Here is a 19256-nt window from a genome sequence, read left to right on the forward strand (position 1 = left end):
ACATTGAAGAAAGACTAGGAAAGGACAGATGCCTAGTGTCAAAAGGAAAGGGAAGAAATCTTCAGGTTTAAAGACTGTTCATACTTGGTATTTGGCCATTGTCTGTATGGACTTGCCATTGACAGGAAGCAAGGAGAAGAGAAGCTGGTTGAGAGTTTTAGGAAACCACATTGTCAAAGGCATCTCAAGTCTGCCTGCAAACACCTATGATTTTATCCTGAAAACAAATCCAGGGGCCTCTAGATCCACACTAGTCTGTGAAATTGGTGTACCCCTAAGAAAGCTATGTTCTTCATTGTCTACCCAGGATGCATTTGTATGAGATAATTTACAAGGAGATCACTCCAGAGGGAAGCTTCTAGAATCACCAAACAAATCATTGTCTGAGCTGAGTCATTGCTGTCGCTGTTCAGCAAGATTTGTTATTGTTTAATGACTACTGAGTATTACTTCTGTTTTTTTTAAATGGAAGTTTTATAAATCTTGGTTATCCTGTTTCTTCTCCACCACTGTGTAACGAATGTGTTGGGAGATGACATCTTTGAGATTTGAGCTTTCAGCAAATAACATTTTTTAAAAAAATGTCATCAGGAGTTCTATTTAAAGTAGAAGATTCTTTGGAAGATCGAAGACTCTAGAATGAGAAGGAATGTGTTCTGGACTCAAAATAATTGGACTGCGATCTTGAAGGGGCTCCAGATACTAGTAAGAATCATTATGTTATCCTCTTTCTCATCTGTTAGATTTTTTTTTAAAACATGTGGTTGATGAACTGGGAGAATGGAAGAGGTTTAGAGAGAATCAAGGTGGGTGTAGCGATGGGATATAGGTGGCCCTTCAAGATGGGGAATGGTCACCCAGGAACAGAAATCACGTTGATCTCTCTTTTCTCTTTGGCCCCTCTCCACTGCTCCTTATCATGTCTTCCTCCTTGGACTCTATCAAAGTGGCCCCATCCTTCTCCTTCCCGACCCAAGGCTTATGGCAGAGTTAATCTAGAGGACAACTGAGATACAAATGAAAGTGGCTTGAGCCCCTTTGCAGGTGTGGGGAAGAAGCTTGGAATAGGCAGAGGATGGGTTAGAGGTGGAGGTGGTAGGACCTTGTGGCTATCCTAATGAGCTCTGATTCAGAGCTCACACTTCTGCTGATCATCTCCAACCCAGAAGGGCTGTCTCATTCCTTTGGTTCTATTAATATCTATTTGACCAACCAACCAACCAAATCAGTCAACCAATCAATCAAATAAATAAAAACCAAGACTTTTGTGAGTGTAGCAGAAGGTAGAGGAATGCCAAAGAAGTCTTGGAATCACTGTAATGCAAATAACTTTAAAACCTCAGACTTCTCAAAGCTAGAAAGCCTTGACCATTTCTGCTAACTTAGGTTCTACTGCTATACCCCTCATTCTTCCTTGGGTTCCCTGCTCCTTCTCTTTCTGCTTACCTCCTCTTTCTGCTTACCTCTCAGTTGTAATCATCTCAGCCAAACCCTACTAATTATGTCCATATTTGGAAGCAGAACAATTTGGACTTCACTCTCTTCTCTCCTCTTCTTCCAGACTCTGGGTCTGATTTATCTTTTTCCACCCAAGAACCTATTAAGATATTGTAATAAAGACTGTTCCTCCCTAAGAAGAGTTCTGGGGTAGCTGTTAATTATCCTTTGACCCTTCTACCTATAGTTAATAACACCCAGTCGCTTTATCTTTTTGTTAGGTTTTTAGCTTTTACTTATTGTTAGAATGGCTATTGTTTTAGCAAAATGTGCTCATAAATTTTTTTCCAAAAACTCAGATAAGTACAAAGCAGTGAAAATTTTGTAGCCCCAGTGTCTCATAAGGACAGTCCCCATTTCTCCCATGTCTCATTCATACCTTTCTTTTTTTGAATTTTATTTGTTTATTATTATTATTATTATTATTTTGTCTTTTGTCTTTTTGTTGTTGTTGTTGTTGTTATTGTTGCTATTTCTTGGGCCACTCCCGCGGCATATGGAAGTTCCCAGGCTAGGGGTTGAATCGGAGCTGTAGCCACCGGCCTACGCCAGAGCCACAGCAATGCGGGATCCGAGCCGCGTCTGCAACCTACACCACAGCTCACGGCAACGCCGAATTGTTAACCCACTGAGCAAGGGCAGGCATCGAACCCGCAACCTCATGGTTCCTAGTCGGATTCGTTAACCACTGCGCCACGACGGGAACTCCTCATTCATACCTTTCAACCTCCCCTCTCTAAGCAAAGGATCATTGGCCTTTTTAGGGCTGCCTCACTTAATTTTAGAAAAATATAGATCCTCTTTGAGATCCAAGGAGGCGTTTGTCAGCATTAAGAGCCTCCCTCATCTCCATCCATGCCCACAATATTTGGCAGGAGTTCTTCAGTGTTTGTGGTTTGGGATTATAGCTGTTTCCTTGCTTCATTCATGATAGGGAGATTTTTCCTTCTATTTTTGTTCCATTTACTGTTTTCATTGGATTTTTAGGAAGAGGAATGGCATAACTATTTTTACTCCACTGTCTTTAACAAGAAGACCTATGTTTTAACGTAATTATGGGTCTGCTTTTAATTTTTTACTTCAAAAAAAAAGTTAAGGGAAGAATGTATTCAGAACTCTAGTGATTTTTCATTTGTTTAGGTGCCTGATAAAGAGGAGCTTCCCTAGACGGCAGTCAGTTCCTCTCTGAAGATGGCCTTCCCATGGCACTGGTACCCTGGTTAGCATTTTCCCAGGGAGAGATGGCCGAGCTTCCTGAGAGCTATCACCAAAGATTGCCCATGTGGAGAGAGTAGACCGCAAATTAGACCAGCTGCAAACACTTACATAGCACATGTAGGGAGGATAGAGGCTGATGCCCAAAGACTGAGAGAAGTCATACCTCAGCTGTAGAGCAGCAGGAGCCTGCAGAGAAAGACAGCCTGTGAGTTACACCTCCCTCCTCCTGCTCCATGAGGATCCATAAACTTCTCCATCATCCAGACGCCACCTTGGGAAGAGGGAGGAGGGAGAGCCTTAGAAGTCAGAGAATTGGCTCCGATAGGGAATGTCTATGTTGAACTCAGTAGCTCAACTCCTCTCCTTTTTTTAAATTTATTTTTTAAATTTTAAATCCTGGAAGAAGCTGTTTAGCATGTTTATTTCTGCTATCTGCAGGAACAAGGGCTTCGGAGCGAGATTAAATCAGTGAGAGAAAACAAATAAGCTACTGTTTTTGTACATCTGATTTGTAAGGTGTGAATCTTGACCCTGCAACATCTGCAGTATCAGCTCCATCTTTCTGCAAAAGGCAGCCCACTAGAATGAAAACTGCTCAAGACTGAGAGCTGACCTCGGTATACTCCTGAGGTCACAACCTAGCCGGGTGAAGTTGGTTAAGACAATCTTCCAGTTCTAAATTTCATCAACTCTAAAATGCAGGGGTTAGACCAGATCCGTAATTTTCAGAGGGTCTTTTATTTGTTCTGTAGCTGTGGTCTTTTGTTAAAATCTTACTTAGATGGACAATATATAAAACAGATACTGTTGGAGTTTCCTCTGACAAGTAGGGAGGAGGTGTCTGGGACCACATGTACTTGGGAGCCCCTTGGGTGCCCCCAGGAGTTTCTATGTCATTTTGGAAGACTAGCATCTCTGGTCTTTTTTGATTCTAATCCTCAAAGATCTGTCCAAGACCAGAAGTGGCTGGTGGCAGAATGAAGTAGTCTGTTCTATGGCCCATGGGCATCTGAGGAGAGAGAGGTGCTAACTTCTATTTTGGGGAGAAGTTATTTATCTTAATGTTCAAGCAAAAAAGTTCCCAGAACTTCATGGTGGGTGGAAGTCCTCTCATTTACAAAAAGAAAAAAAAAAAAAAAAAAAAAAAGCTTGAGGAAACCCATGAACCAGAAGCTGGGTCACCACTGTGTGACTAATATGGCAGTCAAGTCCAGGTCCCAGAAACCTTTTAGCATTTCATATGTGCTGGATACTGTCTTTGTCATCTTACTGAGTCCTGACAGCATCCCAAGAGGTGGGTATGTTTCTCATTTTACAGATAAGGATAGCAGGTTAAGTAACTTGCTCAAATATCACATGCTATTTCAGAGAATCACAACCTTTTTTTTTTTTTTTTAGCATTTACTCTTATAAATAAGATGTTCAAATATACAGTCAGTGAACCAAAACCATGAAACTTCTTATCCCACAGGACCTACCATTCAGTGACTCTCAAAGCATTTTTACACATGAAATGGATAAGGAAAACGTTTGAGACAAACAATCTGAATTTTTAATGCAGATCAAAGGTCCTTGCAGCAGTGAAGAAAGCCTGTGGGTATTTCAGGGAGGTTTACCAAGAAAGCAGGCATCTTTCCCTCCACTTTACGGACTTGTATTTTAAGAAGCTCAGCCATTCCAGTCCATGCAGAAAAATACTCTCAAAGGAATATTTACAGTGTGGGTCTTATATTAAACATTTGGTTTTATAAACTTAAATATTTATAAAAGCATATGTGGAATAAATTTGAGTCCACAAACTGAAGTGTGCAAAACGTATCAATTTCTTTATTTCTTTAAATCAGCTTAGCTTTCTGACTCATAGCCTCCATCCTCCCTCCAAGATGGCAAGAATGTCTATCACATCCTTTATGGGAACCCCTCTCCTTCCCAGGGTCACACCAGAAAAAACAAAAGGTTTATTTGGAATGAAGGCAGTTGAGGTAGGCCCTCTAGTCTCCAGTCTTTTAAGGTACTGCTGCCAACTGTCCTGTGTGGCCCATGGTGGGGCCCTGGATTTTGGTGGAACCATTTGGGGTTAGGGGACTTTGCAAAGGGTGAATTTGTTTTAGTGCTCTGCTGTTGCCATCTTGAAATTTGAACAAGAAGCGCCAGAGTTTCATTTTGCACTGGATCCCCAAATTGCACAGGTAATCCTGTTGTGGGTTTAAGTCACAACCTCCCCTGCTCACTTTCTCAGCAGGGCCTGCAGTCCTGCTCCTCTGCCTCCTTAAGCAGAGGAGCCTCTCTCTCTGACTCTCTGACTCTCTGCCTGCCAACACACGTCATCCCTCCTCCCTCCTCCTGAGAGTCTGGGGCACTTCTTATTTCTTTAGTAGCCATAGGCATTTACAAAACAACAGGAAGAGCCACGGACTTTTCAGGGGCTTGTGCCTTCCATCCTGCAATAATTCCTGAGGCAAGGAAGTACACAAGGGACTGGGTCCTACCTAAAATGGGAAAGAAGAGAAAAAAATACATGGGGAGAAAAATGGTACCTTAATTTGTCAATAAATTATTATGCCACTTGTATAGTTCTGTTTTAATTAATCATATGTTATTTTCTTCATCAGTTTTGATGATTTTGGCTTATAAAATGGATCTTTAGGACCAGAACCCCAACACATATTTGCTGCACTCATGAAAAGCAGGGACACAGAGACCTAAAATGGGTATTGCTATTAGTAGTGCAATCATATATATTCCAGCTCAAACTGGAACATTTTTGAAAAAAAACTATTAATAGTTACACCAGAGAAGTAAGAGTGAACTGGAACCACTATGGACAGAGTTATGTGGTCTATAGGATTGAACCTAGCTTCAAGAGGCTCCCACTGTCTTGATATTAATTAGGATAATCTGTGGCCAGCTCAACCAACTGCCATGAATCCTTTATCTCACATCCATCCTGTTGTGGTCCTGTTGACATGGCCTGAGAAAGACTAGGTTGACAGCCAGAGAATTTTATTCATGAAAAAGCCCAAGCACTGCATTCCTCAGTTGCAACTGGCCAGTGCTCCAGGCATGAATGGGGAAAGTTTCATCTTCAATATTTACTGAAAACAGACGCTGAAGTTTGAGAAGCAAATGTAAAGTGCTCATTCCAAAAGCCTCTTTATATACATGTTAAATCAGTTTGTGGGAAAGAGACCACAGAGATTGTTTAAACATTCATACTGATGACACTACTGTTCGAAAATATGCAGTTCCTTGTAGTGATATGTGGAATTAATTGCATATGGAGGAAGTCATCTTTTTGAAACTGGATTAAAAGGAAATAGTTCATAACTCAGTGATATCAACATGCACACCATTGTGCCTGGGACTCAGCTTCGCCTCGTCTTTCTTATCTCAGCCACTGTCTGAAGACGTTGCTTTCTTGCCTAAGGCGTCATGACTGAAGTATGTAGCTCTGTGGAGGAAAAAAAAAATATCTGGGGTCAGAATGGAAGCAATGTTGCTTCAGCACAAGGGGTACTGTTGGGAGTCTCTTTCTGACCTTGGATTCTGGAGTTCAGCTCACTTCTCTGTGCCCACCCCTCAGTGGAGGACATCAAGAGCTGGGCCCTCTCTGCCTTTAAATTCCATCCAAGCAATGCAGCCAGTGTTCGGGAGCACAATTTCCACACTCACCACACAACCCATTTCAGTGTTCATCCTTGGAGTTCCTGCTGTGGCTCAGTGGTTAACAAACCCAATTAGCATCCATGAGGATGCGGGTTCGATCCCTGGCCATGTTCAGTGAGTTAAAGATCTGGCGTTGCTGTGAGTTGTGGTGTAGGCTGGCAGCTGTATCTCTGATTGGACCCCTAGCCTGGGAACTTCCATATGCTATGGGTGCGGCCCTAAAAAAAGACAAAAAAAAAAAAAAAAAGAGTCAATATTCATCCTTAAATGAATTACCCATGATCCTTCGCAGGGCGCCTTGTTAACCACAAAGCAATCAGAGAGCTTTATTTAGGAAGAAACAGCTCCTTATCTCTTGTCCTCCAAGGGAAATCAGCGGTCATTGCCTAGAGATGGTCTCAGCATGACTCTGGGGCTCCAGTTTCTCTATGATACAATCAGCCCTCAGTCATAGCTACATAAAGTGGCGGCACTCCCCCGTATGTCTCACTCATGGCAGTAATCACACTTCTAGTACATCTGTTGTTTTTAAATTTCCAGTCCCATTAATTCTTCCTTTTTTTCTTCATTAAGATATGAGGAGTTGAGAATACCCATATTCACTTTGAAGTACCCTCACTTAAATGAGAGACTTGAAAAAAAATCGAGACATGAGGCAATCCTGAAAATATGAATAAAAGAATATAAATATTTCTCCAGCCTCTCTAGTCTTCATTAAAATACGCAAGAGGAAGAAACCGGTTTGCCCTTCTATATTTAATTTGGACTCTGACCTCTTTGAAAACTTCAGCAATATGATTAATTTTAGCTTATCTTATGGAATGTCTCTCCACCTATAAATAAGTCTATTCATCTTAAGAAGAGCATAAATATCCCTCCTGTTTTACAGTTATTTTTAAATATCTCTTACATATAATTGTAGTGGGATCTATTTCCAGGACAATAGCTAAGTATCGGTTACATTTCTATTATGCTCTATTAGTTTCATGGTTGAAAAACTAAAGCAAAAATAAGCTTTTTTTGGATGAATATGAACCCAGCATTAATCGGAGTAACATGAATAATTCAAAGAGCAAAGGGACCCTGATATTCGCTCTAATAAGACCAAAAAGGATAAGAAAAGAGAAGAGAAAGAGACAGAGAAGGGGAGAGAAAGAAGAAGAGGAGGAAGAGGAGAGCTTGAGAGTTTTCAATATCAGATGTAGGTATTAAAAAAATTCCATTATTACATTTTTTGATGTTTTCCCACATAGTGTTGGAAAAGCGGAAGAGCCCTCTCTCTGGTTTATTAGCTAAGCATCTAATTTTCCACTTTTCTGTCTCCAGAGTCTGCAGGTCCATGCAAGGCCCTTGTTGCCACACAGGAAAGCACTGGATTATGTGAATGCATTAAACCCTTGAGGCTGAGAGGCAAAAAATTATTTCCAGTGTGAAGTTATCTTCAAATAGTTAATAGTACTTATAGCAATAATATATGCTTCAAAGTGGTGATAAAATAAACTGCTCAAGGAGAGATGGCATTAAAATCTATTAAAAATCCTATTGCTACAGGGAAACCTTAAGTATCTGGAATTTCTAGGGCCACAATTCATTTCTTATATTTGAACTCGAACCTTTAAAATGAAAACTTACACATGGGGAATTACACGTGGGACTCACACATGGGAAATGAATTATCAGGTTTTACTTTCTAGGTCATTCCCCATTGGAAGAACAGACTTTCCGTCAGAAGACAAAGGGCATGCTTTTCTCCAGAGAACTATCTCCCCATTGATAAATAATGAGCAAACGCAGAACACTTAAGTAGTGTTCCCGCCAGTAGTGCGAGCCGTGTCAGCACTAACCAGCTGGTCCTTGTCTGTTTTGCAGTCAAAGAAAATGGGAACTCAGCATGTATCCGGGTTCCCAAGGACAGGAGGATTCCATCTGCCAGGTGTGCGCATGGGCAGAATGCCCAGCCCAGGTCATCTTACAGAGAACCTTGCTCAGGCATGGCCAGCAAAGGAAAGGCAAGCAAAAGGCCACAGTTGCTGTTTCTGCAACACGGTTACGCTCTGCCAGACATCCTTGTATTTTTTCCCAATTAGGTAAACAAGTGTTCAGGGATCAAATTAGAGTCATGAGAGAAGGTTGGAATGGAGAATAGTTTGAGTGTCGTGATTTCTGCCATTCATGAAGTCAACACAGTTCTTTCGGTAATCAAAAGTGTGTCCAGAGGAACAGAGAATGCGGCAGGCAGGGTGGTGAGTGAGGAATTACCACATAACTGTCACCTTTGGCATATTTGCTTCTATCTATACTATCTAGGAACTGGGATCGTATTTATTAACATACTTTGCAGCAGGGCTTTCAAGTATCTGCATGTAATTATTGTGGAGCAAGTCTTGGGCAATCCATTTTGGTTTTGTCTAACCCAGAAAGGTGAACTGGAATGAGAGTGTTTTCTGGATAATTTGATCCAATGGAAGAATACCCTGGAGACACATGGCGGTGTCAAGGTTCTTGCAGCTCATGCCTTAGAACCCAGTTACATGGGAGACCATGTTTGAACAATGTCCTTTAAAGAGTTCAGTAACTAAACGCCACTGGACACGAGCCAAGACAAGCCTCTTGAATGCCAAATTCCACTCTAGTGGGTCATGTTATTGGATGGCTCAAATGAATTTGGGCCAGGAAAAAGGAGGGCTTCCTTTCTCTCAATAGTTGGTTTTTTGTCGGAATTATCCAGATAATTGCTTTACTTTTTAACTTTCCTTTGCCTGCATGGAGTAGAGAGGCAGCTCTACTTATTTGTCTTTCATTAAAATAGAATCAATACCAGTAATTCTCAGAAATCATGCTCATGAAAATGGGTAACTTTTGTATATATCAAAACCCACCTGATTCATAATAGCGACTTATCCTTTTATAAATGTTTTCATTTGTTCATTGTGATTCATTCAGCAAATATTTACCAGACAAACAAAAAACATATTATCCTTATGTATCATGCCCATTTATTCAGGAATCTCTAATTAGCTGAAAAACCTTTTAAATATTAGGAAGCACTAGGAAAAAGTGAAAAAAATTTGGAAGTTTTCCTGCAGTGGCTATGTTTCTTTAAAAAAAAAAAAAGTTGAACTTGCAAAGCAAGTGTCTTATTTGAAAGCGACACAGCACTTTTTGATTGAAAAGGTTTCAGGCATTAACATTTAATCCCGAAAACATTAGGCTCCCCCTTCCCCAAATAGATTTCATCTCCCTTTGAAGCCTGGAAAAGTGGAAATCTTCATTGAGACTTTTCCTTCATCAGATGATCATTTAGATTCAAGGTCACTTGTCTCTTACCTACTCAACTCGCCAGGTCATCCTATAAAGTCAGAAAATATGAAGGGGAGGGTGGAGTTTTCTTTCTCTCTCACACTTCATTTCTACTCTCCCAACCCCTCTTCCCAAACTTCACGACCCATTTGAAGAAGAAAAACCCATATGTTAAGTATCTCTTTTTCTGTTATGGTATTGATCATTGCTGACTTGGCTCTTGTAAATAATAACAACAAATGACAAATAGATGTCCTTCCTACTGTCTGAAAGAAGCTATGTTATCCGAGGGTCAGAGGGAGGTAAGTTATATCCTGAGGATGTTTAGTTTCCATGTTAGATTTGCTGAACCTTTTGAAGTCTTTAAATATGGTCTTCAGTGACCTGACAGGAATTGAGGGCAGCGGGTGGACAATCACAGGTACATGACTGTAAGACTAGGAGGCTCACCTATTATTTGCCTGGTGTGTCACTGTTCTCATGAGTGACAACTATGCGACTCCAGCTCTTCAGAAGGGGGTCAGGCAGAGGACAGAAAAGGTTGTAGAAGAGATTCAAGCATCAGATGAGTAGATGGACTCGATGATCATAAATTGTATGAATCCCAAATTAAATTTTTTGTGTATTGTTCCAATTTTTCATTCTTTGTGTGTGTGAGAGAGAATGTAAAATGTAATGCACATACAGAAAATTACCTGAAGCAAACACCTGTGAAATCGCCATTGAAGTAAAAAATAGATAATAGCCAGCACCTCAGAAGTCTCTCCATGACCTTTACCAATCACGTGCCCACCGTTTTGACTTTTATGGTAAATAAGTCTTTAAAAAAATAGATCTATTCCTTAAATATGGATCTCGAAGCAATATGGTTTAATTCGCCCATTTTCTAAACTTTATATGAACAGAACTATGTACTTGTGTGTTTTGCTAATTTTATTCAATTTTATATTTCTGATGGACCCATGCTGTTAGATACAGTCATTCTTCATTCTTTTTTGTGGCCGAACCCAGATTAGGTTTGACGAGAGAAGACTTAGGCAGGTTCTGAGCACCCATGTCTTAGTACTTGGCTCGTATTTCAGAAAGACTGATTACTGTGTGTCCAGAGTTCTGCTGCTGAGAATAGAATCCTCTCTAGGTAGAGATTTACTGCAGGTTTTTAAGTGGCATGTAGATCACTGGAAGGGCAGACAAAGCAGCCTCAAGGGGGACCTTTTGGCAACCTTCCTCCCCTCTCCTCAGCCACACCACAGTCCTGGGTATCCAAGCAGCTCCTACCACTCAGAACTTCTCAGCCTCCAGCATCATGTTGTCACAGCCTTGACTTCAGCATCATGAAGCCACTGCAATCAGAGGCTATCCTGATTAAGTAGATACTATGCTTACAAAGCCACAAATGTTACAGATTCTAGAAACTTTCCATGGGTGATACAAACTTAACCATCAAAAATGGATGTCCCTTGCTTTTCTTCTTGATACCTATGAAAAGCACCTATACTAGTGACTAAACCCTGCTGGCATTGTCAAGGAAGACCAAGTACTTCCATGACCTGCTTGCCAGCAAAATAGCAAAAGCTATGCGAGAGCATTAAGTTTGCAGAGTCGAGAACTGTGTCTAGTCACTTATGATGGAACATGATAATGGGAGAAAAAAGAATGTATACATGTATGTGTAACTGGGTCACCATGCTGTACAGTAGAAAAAAAAATTGTATTGGGGAAATAACAATAAAAAAATCAAAAATTAAATTAAAAAAATAAACTTCACCTCACTATTAAACCTGTTGGTGGATGCTGTTATTATCCTGTATAATTGGTGACAAATCTGAAATTTGTAGAGAGTAATTAATGTCCCCCGTCACAAAAGTATAAAATAAAGACAGAACCGAAGTTAAAAAAAAAAAAGTTTGCAGAGCCGAAAGCATTGGCAACTTGAGCTAAAGTGGGTGGGAAAATGCTGCCTTTAGCTTTTCAGCCTCTGTTATACAGGAAAGCACATTATAGCAATGGCTTTCACTCTGGGGATCAGGATTCATCATAAGTAAAAAATGGCACTGAAAGAAATAAAATAGAACAGAGTAAAAATTTCAGAGGGCATCACCTTAAGGTAAATTCTCTTTTGTGCCCATGTGGGTGTACTGGATTACAACGTAATGTGTTTTTCTTTAAAAAAAAGTTTGAAGGCCACTACAAAGGAGAGTAGTGGAAGGGGAGCGGAATGGATGTTAGGTGCCAAACAGCTGTATGCACCACAACTCCTTCCACTGAACATGGAGTAATAGATGTGTTTAATAATGAGATCCTCGGCAAGTCATGCTGGTCAGCGTAATCTAATAGTCCACTTCAGAGCATCTTCATATCTGGATTGCCGTTTTAGCCTGACCATTTCAGAGCATGGGACAATGCTGGCAGCTCAGATCAAGTCCCCTCCACAGACTCCTCAAGTTCAGCTAAGAACATCTCCAAAAAGATTGGATTTGGCAATCTGTATGTTGGAAAGAACTGGGAGAGTGCTCCAACTACTGCCATGGGTGTTCGTGTCTACCTGTTCCCCTTTATGAAACATCCTCCATGAGTCCCAAAGTGATCTTTCTAAAGCACCAATCTGATGATTTTACTCTGTTTGAAAGCACCCAGTAGCACCCTCCAACTTATAGCAGTGATCCCCACACTGGAGGTGCTTATTAAGATACAGATGCCCAGATTTCCCTCAGAGATTCTAATTTAAATCACTTTGGGATGGAGTACAGGAATCTGCACTTTTAGGGGGAAGACTCGTTAGCATGACCAAAACAATCTGGCCCCACACTGAACTGGCTCCACCTCAATTTTCCCTGCTCCACCCCACCCCACTTCCCTCTTACACCCTCTCCTCCTCTGGACAGTGAAGTACTTCTGTGTCCTTTACACTTCATGCTTTTACACCCTAAATCATTACAAACTTTTTTTTTTTCCCCTAACTGGAGTATTCTACTTAATTCCCACTCTCATCAAATATCTCCCAAGCTCCTATTCACCTTAAAGGACCCTGCTCCAATATTATCTCTCTAGGAAACCTCCTATATGCAGATAACATTTAGGTTCGTTTGGTACTCCACATCTTTTAAACCTACCTGCAATATATTACATTGTTGTATTACAATCACATTGAATTTTAATTATTTGTTGACATTATTTTCCCTACTAAAACCAGGAGCTTATTGGATAAAAGCACTGTCTTATGTTCTTGTTTTTGCTTTTTGTTTTTTTTTACTCTACACAGCTTGGCATCCTGTAAAAGTACCATCAATGCTTATTCAATGAACAGATGATATATGGATTGATAGTTGGATGGATGGATTGTTAAGTGACTAGAACTGCTTCCCTAAGGTATGGTTTTTCTTTCACTTTTGGTCTTCAACAGCGATTAGAGATGTTACTTCTGGAGCAGCTGGTCTTCTGTCAGGATAACTGATGTCTTTGGAAAACAAAATGAATTGTGTGTTAAGACCAGGTTTTGTGGGATTCAGTCGTTAAGTCATCCGTAGATGTCAAGGCCAGAGGGTAGAGGTTTGATGAGGAACTAAATATTGGTGCACAATATTTATCTTCCCACAAAATGCTTATGAGTTACAAGAAGGTAATGGTGAATTTATGGTAGAGAAACTTGGTAGATATCAATTTGACCCAGTGAACAATAACCTCACTTGTTGTGGGACAGACTGACCTTTTGTGTCTCTTGATGTGATAGCCCAAGAAAAGTATAATATCATAGCATTCCTACAAAGAAAACATGACCTGATTCTGGACATGAGACAAACTCAGGTAGAGGAATATCTACAGATGAAATGATGGGCCATCTAAGAATCTCTTCCTAATTGTGTGATATTGGAAATCTCCTGTAATTAAATGCAATATGATCTTGGGCTGGCTATCGGACCAATAAAAAGAGACATTTTGGGGACAGTTGGAAAAATCTTGAGAGCGTTCTCTGTACTGGATGGTAGTGTTGTGTTGATTTTGTTTTCTGATTTTGGTTCTACTGTGGTTGTGCAGGAAACTGTTTTAGAAAGATAGACACCAGGGGAAGTGAAAGTGATAAATCGTCAGGTCTGCAGTTTCTGCTCAAATGGTTTAAAAAAGAATAGTGATAAAATGAGTATATCTATATATACTATATATATATATATATATATATATGGAGAGAGAGAGAGAGGTGGAACAAATGTGGTAAAATATTAATGATTGGGAAATCTGAGTAAAGAATATGGAAGTTCTCTTTATATGTCTTGAAGATTTTCTGTATGTTTGAAATAATTTAAAAATAAATTACTGGCTTCCACTTGTGGCCAAGATGGAAGAACAGGGATCAAATTTACCTTTTTGCCTCAAACAACTGCCAACACAGCTTGAGTTTGTAGGAAAGAGTACCTGGGTAAGAGGAGAAAGCTACATAGGAAAGAATTCTGGAGAGCTGCAAGGGGTTCCCTTTGAGTATTTAGCAGCATACTGATCAGCTTATATATATGAAAAAGCTGTCTAAGATTGGAGAAAGCATTAACGAAAAAGTATTCAACACTCACAAAGGACCAGCAGTAGTGTCTTTTCCCACCAGCCAGACTGAAAATCTTTGCAATTCATGGGGCATTGGGTAGAGAAGTCAGTTAGAAGGGTCTTGCCTTAGTACAAAGGGACACATTACCAAGATTAAAGCCTGCTCTGGTCCAGGCTAACAAGTCTTAAAAACAAGACCTGAAAGGATCAAAATGTTTCCAAGAAATTTAACTGCATACCAGAACAAAGCTCAAGAATATTTATAGGTATACAAAAGTATTCAGGAGCCAACAAGGTAAAATTCACAATGTCTGGCATCCAATAAAAGAGTCACAGGCATTCTAAGAGGCGGAAAAATGTGACCCATAATAAGGAGAATAATCAATTAAGTAAAACCTACACAGAACTGACATAGTTGTTAGAATTAGCAGATACAGATATTTTAAAAGTTATTGTAACTATATTCTGAAAGCCCCAGAAAAAAGAGATATAGAATATGTGATAAGCAAATACAAAAAAAAAAAAAAAAAAGAACAACTAGAGCTAAAAACTACAATGTCCGAGATTAAAAAAATTCAGTGGCTAGAATTAAATAGCAGATTAGACATTACAAAACAAAAAATTAGCAAACTTGAAAACATAGCAATAGAAACAATCCAAGATGAAATGCAAAATGAAAATGATGAGCTTCAGTAGCTTTGAGACAACTTTTAATAGCCTAAAATACATACAATGAGAATCCCCAAATGAGAGGTTGGTGAGAGAGCAAGAAAATATATAAAGGAATGACTGGAAGTTTTCAAATTTCATGACATCTGAAATCTCACATATCTTAGAATCCCAGTGAACCTCAAGCACAAGAAATGTAAAGAAAATTATACCAAGACATATGATAATCAAATTTCTCAGAAAAGACGATAAACAGAAAATCTTAAAAGCAGCTCTAAAAAAGACACATGTTACATATAGAACAAAGATAGGGAAGATATCAAATTCCTCATCTGATATAATATAGGCGAGGTGACAATGAAGCAACATTGTTAAAATACTGAAGGAAAATGACCTAGAAGTCTATGCCCAGTGAAATAAAGATTTCTTCAATCACACAAAAGCTGCAGGAATTTATTACTAGCAGCACCTCAGTATAAGAAATGTTTTAAAAAGTCCTTTAAGCAGAAAGAAAATGTTACCAGATGAAAAGATGAATTTACTCAAAAGAATGAGGAAAGCCATAAGCCATACACGGAAACCGTGGGAAAATATATGATTTACTATTATTTAACTCTTCATTTAAAGTATTCGATTATTTAAACTAAAAATATAGAGAGGTACTGTGGGGTTTATGACATATATAGAAGTAAAATGGATGAAAGCAATATACTAAAGGCTAGGAAGGGAGAAGTGGAAGCATACTCTAGATGTAGATAATATGGGAATATTTTCAACAACTCTATGTCAATAATTTCAACAATTTGATGAAATGGATACATTTCTTGAAATACACTAACTACCAAAGTTCACATAAGAAGAAATATATAGCCTGCTTGGCATTATATCTATTTTAAAAATTGAATTTGTAGTTAAAAACCTCATAAAGAAAATTCCAGTTTTGACCATCATCACTAATTAACTCTACCAATATTTAGGGAATAATTAATACTAATTCTACACAAGCCCTTCTAGAAAATTAAAGAGAAGGAAATACTTCCTATGTAATTCTGTAAGCTCACGCTTACCTTGATACCAAAACCAAAGACATTCCAAAATAAGAAAACTACAAATCAAGATTCCTCATGAATATAGAAACAAAAATTTGAAAACAAATTTTAGAAAATCAAATTTGAGCATATATGAAAGGCATAATACATCATGGCCAAGGGAGTTTTATTCCAAGAATGCAAGTTTGGCTTACCATTAAAAATCAGTGTAATTTATCATATCAAGATGTTAAAAAATAAAAATTGTATTATCAGGTTACATACAGAAATAGGATTTGACAAAAATATAGCTTCTATTTTTGATGAAACTTTAAACAAACTAGGAGGGAGAGAATTACTTAATCTGATAAAAGACATCAAAGAAAAACTACAGCCTGCACAATATTTAATGTTGAAAGACTAAATGTTTTTCCCCTAAGTTCAAGAAGAATACTGGAGTTCCCTTTGTGGCACAGTGGAAATGAATCCGACTAGGAACCATGAGGTTGCAGGTTCAATCCCTGGCCTCGCTCAGTGGGTAAAGGATCTGGCATTGCCGTAAGCTGTGGTGTAGGTTGCAGACATGGCTTGGATATGGCGTTGCTGTGGCTCTGGTGTAGGCTGGCGGCTACAGCTCCGATTTGACTGCAGCCTGGGAACCTCCATATGCCGCAGGTGCAACCTTAAAAAGACAAAAAAAACGAATAAAAAGATGTGCCTTTTCATATTCCTATTCAACACTGTACTGGAGGTTTAGTCAGAGCCATAGAGTAAGAAAAAAATGCATCTTTTTTGGAAAGGAAAAGTAGAATTTGGGTGGGGGGATGGTTTTTTTTTTTGGCTGCACTTGCAGCATGTGGAATTTCCTGGGTCAGGGGCTGAACCTCTGCCATAGCAGTGACCAGAGCCACTGCAGTGACAGAGCTGGATCCTTAACCCTCTGAGCCACAAGGGAACTCCAGCATAATTGTTTTTATTCCAGAATGCATAATTGTCTATGTAGAAAATCTGATGGAATCTACAAAAACTCTTAAAACTTGCTAATAAGTAAATTTAGCAAGTTTGAAGAATAAAGATCAATACCAAAATCAGTTGTATTTCTATATGTTAACAATTGGAAATTAAAATTTCAATATCCCATTTGGAATAGCATTAATAATGTAAAATACTTAGGGATGAATTTGGCAAAAATTGGTAAGGCTTGTACACTAAAACCTACAAAATATTTTTGAGGGAAATGAACTATGACCTAAATAAATGGAGAGATACTGTATTCGTGGGCCTTAAAGTTCAGTATTATTAAAATGATAATTCTCCGTAAACTTATCTATAGATTTGATATAATACCAATAGAAATTCTAGCAAGCTTTTTTCTTTTGGTAGAAATTAGAAAACTGATGCTAAAATTCATATGGAAATGTGAAGAACATAGAAGAATCAAAACATCTTTGTAAGAGAAGACTGTTGGACGGCTTACACTACCTTCTTATAAAGACTATATATAGTCTTTATGGTTGAGTTAAAGTAATGAGGATGCCGTGGTATTGGGGTACATGTAGACAAAATGGTCAAGGAAACAGAATAGAAAAAGTATTAATAGGTGCACACATATAACAACTGATGGATATGTGGACAAAACACACGTGGACAAGTAAAAGTCAACATATGTGCAAAGACAATTCAGTGGAGGAAAAATAGTCTTCAACAAAGGATGCTGGAAAACCTATGAAAAGAAGCCAAAACCACAAGCAAAACCTGGACTCATACCTAGAGCCATATAAAAACATGGCTCTCAAATTCATTAACTCAAAATAGATCATAGACTTAAATATAAAGCTACACTTACAAAAGTATAAAACACAAGCAACCATATTTTAGATACATCGCAAAAGAAAAAGAAAACTGGTAGTCATGAGTCATTACAAACTTCAACATTAAAAATTTATGCTCTTTACTCAGTTTTATGAGTAAGTATTTAAGTGTTGGACCAAAAAAAAAAAGTCATCCTATTGAAGGTGGCCTGCCCACATGCTCTGTTCCGTCCTTCTGTTTGGGTCCCTGAAGCTGCCTTGGTTCATGTCCTTTCTGAATCCTGGTTTACATGTTTCTTCAGTCCATTGAGTTCCCCCAAATCTTTCCATTAAATTCCTTTCTTTGCTCAGAATCTCTTTCTGTTGATTGCAACCAAAAAAAAACAAAACAAAAAAACAAAAAAAAAAAAACTTAACTGATAATGTCTTGTTTAATTAGATATTCAAATCTTTCCTTTTCCCAGATTAGAGCAAAAGGTGGACCTCTAGATTTCAGTTGAGTGAATGCAGTAACTAAAACTAGATGAAATGATCATGGTTCCCTTTTCTGAGGCTCAAATTCTTTGAAAATTAGGTGTGGAGATATATTGGAATCCCCTACATCCATGCTGTATTCATGGGAATAATTTGGGAAGGGACTCTCGTTCTGTGAGGTTTTGCCTAACAGGGTGCCTACCACATCCTAGACATAAAGTCAAAGAAGGAGCATATTCACCATAGCCTTCCAACAGCACTGCTGTGAGGGTGCTGCACTTTGAAGGCTAACTTCTTTATTGGAAAATACTGTAAAGTGTTATTTTGCCAGTTACTGAGAAAATAGACATGGGGGTATTGCTCCTCCATATTACCCACAAATCTTATCCTCACCTTGCATTCATGTTAAGTGAATTCAAGTTCTATTGCATAAACTGCCAACCACCTTGCAGTGAACTGTCTTTTTATGACCCAACTCTTGGTTTTGCTTTCATGTGAAAAAAGTAACCAAGATTCCCAAATGCCAGATGATTTGAACTAGTACAGCAGTTTTGGCAATTTCTTTTAAAGAAGTATGAATAACATATGCCTTCAAGATTCAAAGCATCTGCTGAAAGCATTTACACTTTGTATCCTTGATCTGCAAGCAGATTGTAGAATAATCCTTAGGGATGGTGTGCCTGGACCATCTGCAGATATTACAGTTTGCATTTCTTGCCTTTAGAATTAGCAAATGCTCCTCTCACATGTGATAGACAGCATTTCTATTAGAAACGATCTCTTTAATGTCTAATACATGTAACAGCGGAGTTTCACTCTCTTTTATGAGATTGTTATAAATATCAAATCTCATTCAATAAGTGGGTGCATTTTGTCTTAGGCCATCCTGTGACATTCCATCTGAGAAGCCCCTAAATTGTAGTGTTAAAATGGCAGCAAGGTTTTTAACTTGCAATGTAAATAGCAACCTTCTAGCCAGGCTTTTAATTCTTTTTTGTGGGGTTGATAGCTCTAAACTATCATAATTTTCAGGTAGTCAGTTCACTGCTAATAATCCTAT

General features: G+C 38.7%; 2 long non-coding RNA genes across 2 annotated transcripts in view; both read right to left on the reverse strand.

The window, feature by feature from the left end:
* Positions 1–19256, reverse strand: part of LOC146403307 (uncharacterized) — an 897172-nt gene that overhangs the window by 562480 nt on the left and 315436 nt on the right. The gene's annotated exons all lie outside the window — the stretch shown is intronic.
* Positions 1–19256, reverse strand: part of LOC106507220 (uncharacterized) — a 356536-nt gene that overhangs the window by 63632 nt on the left and 273648 nt on the right. The window contains exon 3 of the long non-coding RNA XR_014803548.1: positions 2879–2986. This is a non-coding gene — a long non-coding RNA (uncharacterized LOC106507220). The remainder of the gene's footprint in view (positions 1–2878; positions 2987–19256) is intronic.

The sequence above is a fragment of the Sus scrofa genome, chromosome 5, assembly GCF_054392235.1.
Source record: "Sus scrofa isolate SSC_HxYL_T2T_F1_AM1 chromosome 5, Sscrofa_HxYL_maternal_Yorkshire_Landrace_v2.0, whole genome shotgun sequence".
NCBI classification, from domain to species: domain Eukaryota; kingdom Metazoa; phylum Chordata; class Mammalia; order Artiodactyla; family Suidae; genus Sus; species Sus scrofa.